The 12,480-nt window shown below is 43.4% G+C and overlaps 1 pseudogene; it reads left to right on the forward strand.

Moving 5' to 3' along the window:
• Nucleotides 1-8,794: 8,794 nt before the first annotated feature.
• On the forward strand, nt 8,795-12,105 carry LOC133658844 (uncharacterized; annotated as a pseudogene).
• Nucleotides 12,106-12,480: the final 375 nt, after the last annotated feature.

A 12,480-nucleotide genomic window follows, 5' to 3' on the forward strand; every position in this document is an offset into this window, starting at 1 on the left:
TAGCCGCGCTAGCCGCGCTAGCCGCCGACCTCACCTTGACTTCCTACGTCTCCGGGCCGCCAAACGCATCGGGTGAAGTCCTTCGTCCTTCTGCCGATCGCTGGAACGCAGGTGAGCACGGGTGTTGATGAGTAGATGAGGGCTGGCTGGCGTAGGTGGAGAGCTAATGTTTTTAGCATAGCTCTGTGAGGTCCCGTTGCTAAGTTGCTAAGTTAGCTTCAATGGCGTCGTTAGCACAGCATTGTTAAGCTTCGCCAGCCTGGAAAGCATTAACCGTGTATTTACATGTCCACGGTTTAATAGTATTGTTGATTTTCTATCTATCCTTCCAGTCAGGGGTTTATTTTTTTGTTTCTATATGCAGTTAAAGCACGATGCTATCACATTAGCTCGTAGCTAAAGCATTTCGCCGATGTATTGTCGTGGAGATAAAAGGCACTGAATGTCCATTTCGCGTTCTCGGCTCTCATTTTCAAGAGGATATAGTATCCGACGTGGTTTAAAATACAAATCCGTGATCCACAATAAAAAAAGGAGAGTGTGGAATCCAATGAGCCAGCTTGTACCTAAGTTACGGTCAGAGCGAAAAAAGATACGTCCATCACTGCCTCTCAAGTCCTTCACTGTAACGTTCCTCATCTACGAATCTTTCATCCTCGCTCAAATTAATTGGGTAATCATCACTTTGTCGGTCCGAATCTCTCTCGCTCCATTGTAAACAATGGGGAATTGTGAGGAATACTAGCTCCTGTGACGTCACGCTACTTCCGGTACAGGCAAGGCTTTTTTTTTTATCAGCGAGCAAAAGTTGCGAACTTTATCGTCGATTTTCTCTATTAAATCCTTTCAGCAAAAATATGGCAATATCGCGAAATGATCAAGTATGACACATAGAATAGATCTGCTATTCCCGTTTAAATTTAAAAAAATCATTTCAGTAGGCCTTTAAGTTCCTGTTATAAGCTGTTATAATATGTCTTGAGCTCTTATTTTGAAGGCCTTAAGAGCGGAAGTGGTGACACATTGAGTGCAGCGGAGGTTTTTATATATGTATAAAAGTACACAATAACAAACACGGAGGCTCCAGTTTTACACGAGGACCACTTTATTTTGTTTCTTTCAAAAACCTCCACTCAACGTGTCACCACTTCCGCTCTTAGGGCCTTCAAAATAAGAGCTCAAGGCATATACTGTATAACAGCTTATAACAGGAATTTAACATCACAAAAAGGCAAGCCCATAACAATGGGTTACATTATTTTGTAGTTTTATACAGTATAAGCGACATATATAAACCCTCGGTTACATTTTTGTTTTGTTTTTGTTGTTGTTGTTGTGTGTGTGAGGCTCTGTATATTTGGGGGGACAGGTTAATATGTTTTTTTGTTTTAACTGTTGTTTGTGTTGTTTTTGCACTTATCCTGTTATTGTGTTGAAACGAGGACGTTTCTTTTTGTAGGAGGGGAGGTATGTAACCTATTTTTATGGGCCTGCCTCTTTGTCATGTTAAGTTCCTGTTATAAGCTGTTGAACTGTATATGCCTTGAGCTCTTATTTTGAAGGCCCTAAGAGCGGAAGTGGTGACACGTTGAGTGGAGCGAGGTTTTTGAAAGAAAGGAAATAAAGTGGTCCTCGTGTAAAACTGGAGCCTCCGTGTTTGTTATTTTGTACTTTTATACAGTATAGGCGACATATATAAACCCTCGGTTACAATAACAAACACGGAGGCTCCAGTTTTACACGAGAACTACTTTATTTAAAACCTTTTTTTTTTTTAATAAACCTTTATTTTTAAATTTTAACATTAACAAACAGTTTAAAATAATAATCAAAGTAAATACAAAAACACTACAAAGCAGCGCCAGGGGGTTGTACATTCAAAGTAACTAAAATAGAATACTTTATTTAGAACGTTTCAATGCTTGCATCACGCAAGTGACGTCAATGTTCGGCCCGAGAGAGCCATATACCACACCAAGATTGGTAGATTCCACACAACGCTGTCAAGCGCCATTCATATAAAACTCGCACTAACATTCAACTTTCATATTAAGGTGAGGGCCGCAAAATAACGTCTCACGGGCCGCGTGTCTGAGACCCCTGGTCTAATATATATATATATATAGATGTGTCTGAGACCCCTGGTCTAATATATATATATATATAGATGTGTCTGAGACCCCTGGTCTAATATATATATATATAGATGTGTCTGAGACCCCTGGTCTAATATATATATATAGATGTGTCTGAGACCCCTGGTCTAATATATATATAGATATAGATGTGTCTGAGACCCCTGGTCTAATATATATATATATAGATGTGTCTGAGACCCCCGGTCTGATATATATATATATAGATGTGTCTGAGACCCCTGGTCTAATATATATATATATATATAGATGTGTCTGAGACCCCTGGTCTAATATATATATATATATATATATGTGTCTGAGACCCCTGGTCTAATATATATATATATATAGATGTGTCTGAGACCCCTGGTCTAATATATATATAGATATAGATGTGTCTGAGACCCCTGGTCTAATATATATATATATATAGATGTGTCTGAGACCCCTGGTCTAATATATATATATATAGATGTGTCTGAGACCCCTGGTCTAATATATATATATATATAGATGTGTCTGAGACCCCTGGTCTAATATATATATATATATATAGATGTGTGTGAGACCCCTGGTCTAATATATATGTATATAGATGTGTCTGAGACCCCTGGTCTAATATATATATATATAGATGTGTCTGAGACCCCTGGTCTAATATATATATATATATATAGATGTGTCTGAGACCCCTGGTCTAATATATATATATATAGATGTGTCTGAGACCCCTGGTCTAATATATATATATATATATAGATGTGTCTGAGACCCCTGGTCTAATATATATATATATATATATATATAGATGTGTCTGAGACCCCTGGTCTAATATATATATATATATAGATGTGTCTGAGACCCCTGGTCTAATATATATATATATATAGATGTGTCTGAGACCCCTGGTCTAATATATATATATATAGATGTGTCTGAGACCCCTGGTCTAATATATATATATATATAGATGTGTCTGAGACCCCTGGTCTAATATATATATATATAGATGTGTCTGAGACCCCTGGTCTAATATATATATATATAGATGTGTCTGAGACCCCTGGTCTAATATATATATATATATATATAGATGTGTCTGAGACCCCTGGTCTAATATATATATATATATAGATGTGTCTGAGACCCCTGGTCTAATATATATATATATATAGATGTGTCTGAGACCCCTGGTCTAATATATATGTATATAGATGTGTCTGAGACCCCTGGTCTAATGTATATATATATAGATGTGTCTGAGACCCCTGGTCTAATATATATATATATAGATGTGTCTGAGACCCCTGGTCTAATATATATATATATATAGATGTGTCTGAGACCCCTGGTCTAATATATATATATATAGATGTGTCTGAGACCCCTGGTCTAATATATATATATATAGATGTGTCTGAGACCCCTGGTCTAATATATATATATATATATAGATGTGTCGGAGACCCCTGGTCTAATATATATATATATATAGATGTGTCTGAGACCCCTGGTCTAATATATATATATATATATAGATGTGTCTGAGACCCCTGGTCTAATATATATATATATATATAGATGTGTCTGAGACCCCTGGTCTAATATATATATATATATAGATGTGTCTGAGACCCCTGGTCTAATATATATATATATAGATGTGTCTGAGACCCCTGGTCTAATATATATATATATATATAGATGTGTCTGAGACCCCTGGTCTAATATATATATATATAGATGTGTCTGAGACCCCTGGTCTAATATATATATATATATATATATATATATATAGATGTGTCTGAGACCCCTGGTCTAATATATATATATATATAGATGTGTCTGAGACCCCTTGTCTAATATATATATATATTATAGATGTGTCTGAGACCCCTGGTCTAATTTATATATATATAGATGTGTCTGAGACCCCTGGTCTAATATATATATATATAGATGTGTCTGAGACCCCTGGTCTAATATATATATATATATATATATATATATATATATATATATATATATATATATATATATATATATAGATGTGTCTGAGACCCCTGGTCTAAAATATATATATATAGATGTGTCTGAGACCCCTTGTCTAATATATATATATATAGATGTGTCTGAGACCCCTTGTCTAATATATATATATATAGATGTGTCTGAGACCCCTGGTCTAATATATATACATTTATAGATGTGTCTGAGACCCCTGGTCTAATATATATATATATATATAGATGTGTCTGAGACCCCTGGTCTAAAATATATATATATAGATGTGTCTGAGACCCCTTGTCTAATATATATATATATAGATGTGTCTGAGACCCCTGGTCTAATATATATATATAGATGTGTCTGAGACCCCTGGTCTAATATATATATATATATAGATGTGTCTGAGACCCCTGGTCTAATATATATATATATAGATGTGTCTGAGACCCCTGGTCTAATATATATATATATAGATGTGTCTGAGACCCCTGGTCTAATATATATATATATATAGATGTGTCTGAGACCCCTGGTCTAATATATATATATATAGATGTGTCTGAGACCCCTGGTCTAATATATATATATATAGATGTGTCTGAGACCCCTGGTCTAATATATATATATATAGATGTGTCTGAGACCCCTGGTCTAATATATATATATATATAGATGTGTCTGAGACCCCTGGTCTAATATATATATATATATATATATATAGATGTGTCTGAGACCCCTGGTCTAATATATATATATATATATATATATATATATATATATATATATATATATATATATATATATATATATATATATATATATATATAGATGTGTCTGAGACCCCTGGTCTAATATATATATATAGATGTGTCTGAGACCCCTGGTCCAATATATATATATATATAGATGTGTCTGAGACCCCTAGTCTAATATATATATATATATATATAGATGTGTCTGAGACCCCTGGTCTAATATATATATATATATAGATGTGTCTGAGACCCCTGGTCTAATATATATATATATATATATATATATATATATATATATATATATATATATATATATATATATATATATATATATATATATATATATATATATATATATATATATATATATAGATGTGTCTGAGACCCCTGGTCTAATATATATATATATATATAGATGTGTCTGAGACCCCTGGTCTAATATATATATATATAGATGTGTCTGAGACCCCTGGTCTAATATATATATATATAGATGTGTCTGAGACCCCTGGTCTAATATATATATATATAGATGTGTCTGAGACCCCTGGTCTAATATATATATATATAGATGTGTCTGAGACCCCTGGTCTAATATATATATATATAGATGTGTCTGAGACCCCTGGTCTAATATATATATATATATAGATGTGTCTGAGACCCCTGGTCTAATATATATATATATATATATATATATAGATGTGTCTGAGACCCCTGGTCTAATATATATATATATATATATATATATATATATATATATATATATATATATATATATATATATATATATATATATATATATATATATATATATATATATATATATATATATATAGATGTGTCTGAGACCCCTGGTCTAATATATATATATAGATGTGTCTGAGACCCCTGGTCCAATATATATATATATATAGATGTGTCTGAGACCCCAAGTCTAATATATATATATATATAGATGTGTCTGAGACCCCTGGTCTAATATATATATATATAGATGTGTCTGAGACCCCTGGTCTAATATATATATATATAGATGTGTCTGAGACCCCTGGTCTAATATATATATATATATATATATATATATATATATATATATATATATATATATATATATATATATATATATATATATATATATATATATATATAGATGTGTCTGAGACCCCTGGTCTAATATATATATATATATAGATGTGTCTGAGACCCCTGGTCTAATATATATATATATATATAGATGTGTCTGAGACCCCTGGTCTAATATATATATATATATAGCTCCAGCAACATCGAGCAGTTTCGTATAATCTCGCTGCTCAGCGTTGAGAGCAAGATTTTCTTTAAAATCCTGTCCCAACGACTTACCGAGTTCCTCTTGAAGAACGCCTACATAGACACCTCTGTCCAGAAGGGGGGAGTACCTGGAGTGCCTGGGTGCCTGGAGCATACAGGAGTGGTGACACAGTTGATCCGGGAGGCAAGGGAGAACAAAGGAGATTTGGCAACTCTCTGGCTTGACTTAACCAACGCCTACGGATCTATCCCGCACAAACTTGTTGAAATAGCACTGACAAGACACCATGTTCCTGGGAAAATCTGTAACCTAATCATGGACTACTACAACAACTTCGAAGCAAGAGTCTCCTCAAGCCAAGTAACATCTGCCTGGCACCGCCTGGAGAAGGGCATAATCACTGGTTGTACAATCTCAGTGTCACTCTTCTCCTTGGCAATGAACATGATTGTCAAGTCTGCGGAGGTTGAATGCAGAGGGCCAAAATCAAGATCTGGGACCCGGCAGCCCCCCATAAGAGCTTTTATGGATGACTTGACAGTGATGACCACATCTGTGCCTGGGTGCAGGTGGCTCCTCCAGGGGCTTGAACGGCTCATCACATGGGCAAAGATGAGCTTCAAGCCAGCAAAGTCCAGGTCTCTGGTCCTAAAGAAAGGTAAAGTGGCCGACCATTTCCGCTTTACAGTTGGAGGGTACTTGATTCCAACGGTGACCGAAAGACCTGTTAAGAGCCTGGGCAAGATCTTTGATAGCTCCCTGAAGGACGCAGTGGCCTTGCAGCAGACAAAGAGCGACCTGACCTCATGGCTCACAGCCATCGACAAATCTGGTCTCCCAGGAAAGTTTAAAGCCTGGATGTACCAACACGGAGTCTTGCCTAGAATACTCTGGCCTCTGTTAATCTACGAGGTACCAATGACAACGGTTGAGGTACTAGAGAAGACCATCAGCCAGTTCCTGAGGAGATGGCTGGGGCTCCCTCGGTCCTTAAGCAGCATTGCTCTTTATGGCCATTCCACCAAGCTGCAGCTCCCTCTCAGGGGACTGTTGGAGGAATTCAAAATCACCCGCTCCAGAGAGGTAATGATGTACAGAGACTCCGCAGATGTCAAGGTCGCCTCGGCAGGAATCGTTGTTAAGACCGGGAGGCAGTGGCAGGCACAAGAAGCCGTAAGCAGAGCAGAGGCGCGGCTGAGGCACAAAACCTTGTTGGGTACTGTGGCAAGGGGAAGGGCAGGCCTCGGCAGCTTTCCAAAGCCACGTTGGGACCGGGCCCGTGGCAAGGAGAAGCGCCAACTGGTCCAAGAGGAGATCCGTGCAGAGGTGGAGGAAGAACGTTGCTGCCGGATGGTCAGCATGTCCAAACAAGGGGCGTGGACAAGGTGGGAGCATGCAGAACCTCGAAAACTCACCTGGGCAGAGCTCTGGAGAGCTGAACCTCTGCGCACAAAATTCCTCATACAGTCTGTGTACGATGTCCTCCCATGCCCCGCCAACCTGCACATCTGGGGCCTAGCAGACACTCCGGAGTGTAAACTGTGCCAGAGGAGGGGCACCTTGGAGCACATCCTGAGCTGTTGCCCAAAGGCACTAGGGGAGGGGCGGTATCGCTGGCGCCACGACCAAGTTTTAAAAGCCCTGGCGGATTCTATCTGCGCAGCGATACAAAACAGCAAGTCCCAGGCCGCCCCGAAGCAGTCAATCACCTTCATCAGGGCAGGACAGAAGGCAAGCCGCCAGCCCAACTTCTCAGGAGGGCTCCTGGCCACCGCTCGTGACTGGCAGCTCCATGTTGACCTGGGAAGGCAACTCAAGTTCCCGGCCAATATCGCTTCCACGTCACTCCGCCAAGACATGGTGTTAACATCGGAGTCATCCAAGCAAGTGGTGCTACTGGAGCTGACTGTTCCCTGGGAGGAGCGAATTGACGAAGCAAATGAGCGAAAGAGGGCCAAATACGCTGAGCTCACTGTAGAGTGTCGGAGTAACGGCTGGAGAGCCCGCTGTGAACCAGTCGAGATTGGGTGCAGAGGTTTTGCTGGTCACTCACTACAGCGTGTGTTCAGAATCCTTGGCATTAGAGGACTGCAGTCGAGAAAAGCCACCAAGAACATCCTAGAGGCCGCAGAAAAGGCCTCCCGGTGGCTGTGGATCCGTAGGGGGGATCCGTGGTGCGCTACTTGGACACAGGCCGAGGTCTGATCACCCCCGGCTGGGTCGCCCGGGCGAGGGTGTCTGATGATTAAAGACCCGAAACACCCTATGACCCCGGGTTTATCACTGATGACGTGTCCAAGCATCACCGTGAGGTGTATTCAAGTTCTATCACATCTGGCTGAGCCAGTGACCTCCAGGAAAGGCTGGATGACGTCCACGAAAAGAGTGGTGACAACTGGAGAGACAGTGGACAGCCCGGAGAGACGGCAACCGGGGTAGGGAAGGCCAGCCCCCTGACCTACAGCTCCCGCGAGGGGGCACCCAAATCTTGCTACGAAGAACCCTACAGGAAAATACCCCCAGGGATGCCCGAGAGGGGGGGAGGATGAGCATCCCAACAGGACGGATTTAATGGTTATGACCCAAGCAAATGGACAACGGATTACGAGCGCAGTCTGCATATGCGGCAAGGTCTGCAAGAACTCGAGAGGTCTGAAGATCCACCAGACTAAGATGGCCTGCCTTGGGAGGGAACAAGTGAAGCGACGCTCAGAAACGGCAGCAGATGCAACAGTTCCTGTTGTGCCTGCTGCAGAACCTGGTCAGACGGAGGAGGAGCCAGGTCCGGAGTCTCCCCACAGTACCCGGAACCTCCAAGCAACACGTTTCCCCCCACCAAGCAGAAAATCGGAACACCGCCGGGTAAAGTGGCCTGTCGCTAACAGCAAGGAGTGGACCAAGCTGGATGAGGACGTAGATGAAGCCCTGGAATCCATTTCGAAGGGTGACGCTGACCAGAAACTTCAAACCATGTGCTCCCTCATAATGAGCATAGGAGGTGAGCGTTTTGGAGTGGAACAGAAGCAAGGAGCAGCTAGAAACCCAGCAAAACTCAATCGGCGCGAAGTCAAGATAAGCGAGTTGAGGCAAGAACTCAAATCCTTAAGACGTCAGTTTAAGGCAGCCAAGGAAGAGGAGAGAACTCCTCTGTCGGAACTCACTAACATCGTAAGAAAGAAGCTCATCACGTTGAGGAGGGCCGAATGGCACCGAAGGAGGGGAAAGGAAAAGGCACGGAAGCGAAGCGCCTTCATAGGCAACCCCTTCACCTTCACTAAGAGGCTTTTGGGCCAGAAGCGAAGTGGTCACCTCGCTTGCCCTGTAGAAGAGATTGACCATCATCTCAATGCCACCTTCAGTGACTCTTCAAGAGATCAAGAGCTTGGCCCTTCTGAGGCACTGGTGACTCCAGCAGATCCAGTGTCCCAATTCAACAGTGATGAACCCACCCTGGCAGAGGTTAAGGAAGTTGTGAAAGCTGCTAGATCTGGTTCGGTCCCCGGCCCCAGCGGTGTACCCTACAAGGTCTACAAGCAGTGTCCACGGCTCCTCAAGCGTCTGTGGAAGATCTTGAAGGTGATTTGGCGGAGAGGGAAAGTCTCTGCTCAGTGGAGATACGCGGAGGGCGTCTGGATCCCGAAAGAAGAGAACTCCAGCAACATCGAGCAGTTTCGTATAATCTCGCTGCTCAGCGTTGAGAGCAAGATTTTCTTTAAAATCCTGTCCCAACGACTTACCGAGTTCCTCTTGAAGAACGCCTACATAGACACCTCTGTCCAGAAGGGGGGAGTACCTGGAGTGCCTGGGTGCCTGGAGCATACAGGAGTGGTGACACAGTTGATCCGGGAGGCAAGGGAGAACAAAGGAGATTTGGCAACTCTCTGGCTTGACTTAACCAACGCTTACGGATCTATCCCGCACAAACTTGTTGAAATAGCACTGACAAGACACCATGTTCCTGGGAAAATCTGTAACCTCATCATGGACTACTACAACAACTTCGAAGCAAGAGTCTCCTCAAGCCAAGTAACATCTGCCTGGCACCGCCTGGAGAAGGGCATAATCACTGGTTGTACAATCTCAGTGTCACTCTTCTCCTTGGCAATGAACATGATTGTCAAGTCTGCGGAGGTTGAATGCAGAGGGCCAAAATCAAGATCTGGGACCCGGCAGCCCCCCATAAGAGCTTTTATGGATGACTTGACAGTGATGACCACATCTGTGCCTGGGTGCAGGTGGCTCCTCCAGGGGCTTGAACGGCTCATCACATGGGCAAAGATGAGCTTCAAGCCAGCAAAGTCCAGGTCTCTGGTCCTAAAGAAAGGTAAAGTGGCCGACCATTTCCGCTTTACAGTTGGAGGGTACTTGATTCCAACGGTGACCGAAAGACCTGTTAAGAGCCTGGGCAAGATCTTTGATAGCTCCCTGAAGGACGCAGTGGCCTTGCAGCAGACAAAGAGCGACCTGACCTCATGGCTCACAGCCATCGACAAATCTGGTCTCCCAGGAAAGTTTAAAGCCTGGATGTACCAACACGGAATCTTGCCTAGAATACTCTGGCCTCTGTTAATCTACGAGGTACCAATGACAACGGTTGAGGTACTAGAGAAGACCATCAGCCAGTTCCTGAGGAGATGGCTGGGGCTCCCTCGGTCCTTAAGCAGCATTGCTCTTTATGGCCATTCCACCAAGCTGCAGCTCCCTCTCAGGGGACTGTTGGAGGACTTCAAAGTCACCCGCTCCAGAGAGGTAATGATGTACAGAGACTCCGCAGATGTCAAGGTCGCCTCGGCAGGAATCGTTGTTAAGACCGGGAGGAAGTGGCAGGCACAAGAAGCCGTAAGCAGAGCAGAGGCGCGGCTGAGGCACAAAACCTTGTTGGGTACTGTGGCAAGGGGAAGGGCAGGCCTCGGCAGCTTTCCAAAGCCACGTTGGGACCGGGCCCGTGGCAAGGAGAAGCGCCAACTGGTCCAAGAGGAGATCCGTGCAGAGGTGGAGGAAGAACGTTGCTGCCGGATGGTCAGCATGTCCAAACAAGGGGCGTGGACAAGGTGGGAGCATGCAGAACCTCGAAAACTCACCTGGGCAGAGCTCTGGAGAGCTGAACCTCTGCGCACAAAATTCCTCATACAGTCTGTGTACGATGTCCTCCCATGCCCCGCCAACCTGCACATCTGGGGCCTAGCAGACACTCCGGAGTGTAAACTGTGCCAGAGGAGGGGCACCTTGGAGCACATCCTGAGCTGTTGCCCAAAGGCACTAGGGGAGGGGCGGTATCGCTGGCGCCACGACCAAGTTTTAAAAGCCCTGGCGGATTCTATCTGCGCAGCGATACAAAACAGCAAGTCCCAGGCCGCCCCGAAGCAGTCAATCACCTTCATCAGGGCAGGACAGAAGGCAAGCCGCCAGCCCAACTTCTCAGGAGGGCTCCTGGCCACCGCTCGTGACTGGCAGCTCCATGTTGACCTGGGAAGGCAACTCAAGTTCCCGGCCAATATCGCTTCCACGTCACTCCGCCAAGACATGGTGTTAACATCGGAGTCATCCAAGCAAGTGGTGCTACTGGAGCTGACTGTTCCCTGGGAGGAGCGAATTGACGAAGCAAATGAGCGAAAGAGGGCCAAATACGCTGAGCTCACTGTAGAGTGTCGGAGTAACGGCTGGAGAGCCCGCTGTGAACCAGTCGAGATTGGGTGCAGAGGTTTTGCTGGTCACTCACTACAGCGTGTGTTCAGAATCCTTGGCATTAGAGGACTGCAGTCGAGAAAAGCCACCAAGAACATCCTAGAGGCCGCAGAAAAGGCCTCCCGGTGGCTGTGGATCCGTAGGGGGGATCCGTGGTGCGCTACTTGGACACAGGCCGAGGTCTGATCACCCCCGGCTGGGTCGCCCGGGCGAGGGTGTCTGATGATTAAAGACCCGAAACACCCTATGACCCCGGGTTTATCACTGATGACGTGTCCAAGCATCACCGTGAGGTGTATTCAAGTTCTATAGATGTGTCTGAGACCCCTGGTCTAATATATATATATATAGATGTGTCTGAGACCCCTGGTCTAATATATATATATATAGATGTGTCTGAGACCCCTGGTCTAATATATATATATATAGATGTGTCAGAAGTGCTACTGACACTTTGGTTATGTTTGCTTTTGCTGTGTTTGGAATCACTTCCTGTCCTGGTGCTTTTGTTTTGTTACTGTTTCCTGTTTGCTCTCCCTCTTTTGCGGCACCTTTACTCTCTGCTCCGTGTCCTGTCAGCTAGGGATGGGCGATACCA

This window comes from Entelurus aequoreus, linkage group LG10 (genome assembly GCF_033978785.1).
Source record: "Entelurus aequoreus isolate RoL-2023_Sb linkage group LG10, RoL_Eaeq_v1.1, whole genome shotgun sequence".
In the NCBI taxonomy this organism is placed as follows: domain Eukaryota; kingdom Metazoa; phylum Chordata; class Actinopteri; order Syngnathiformes; family Syngnathidae; genus Entelurus; species Entelurus aequoreus.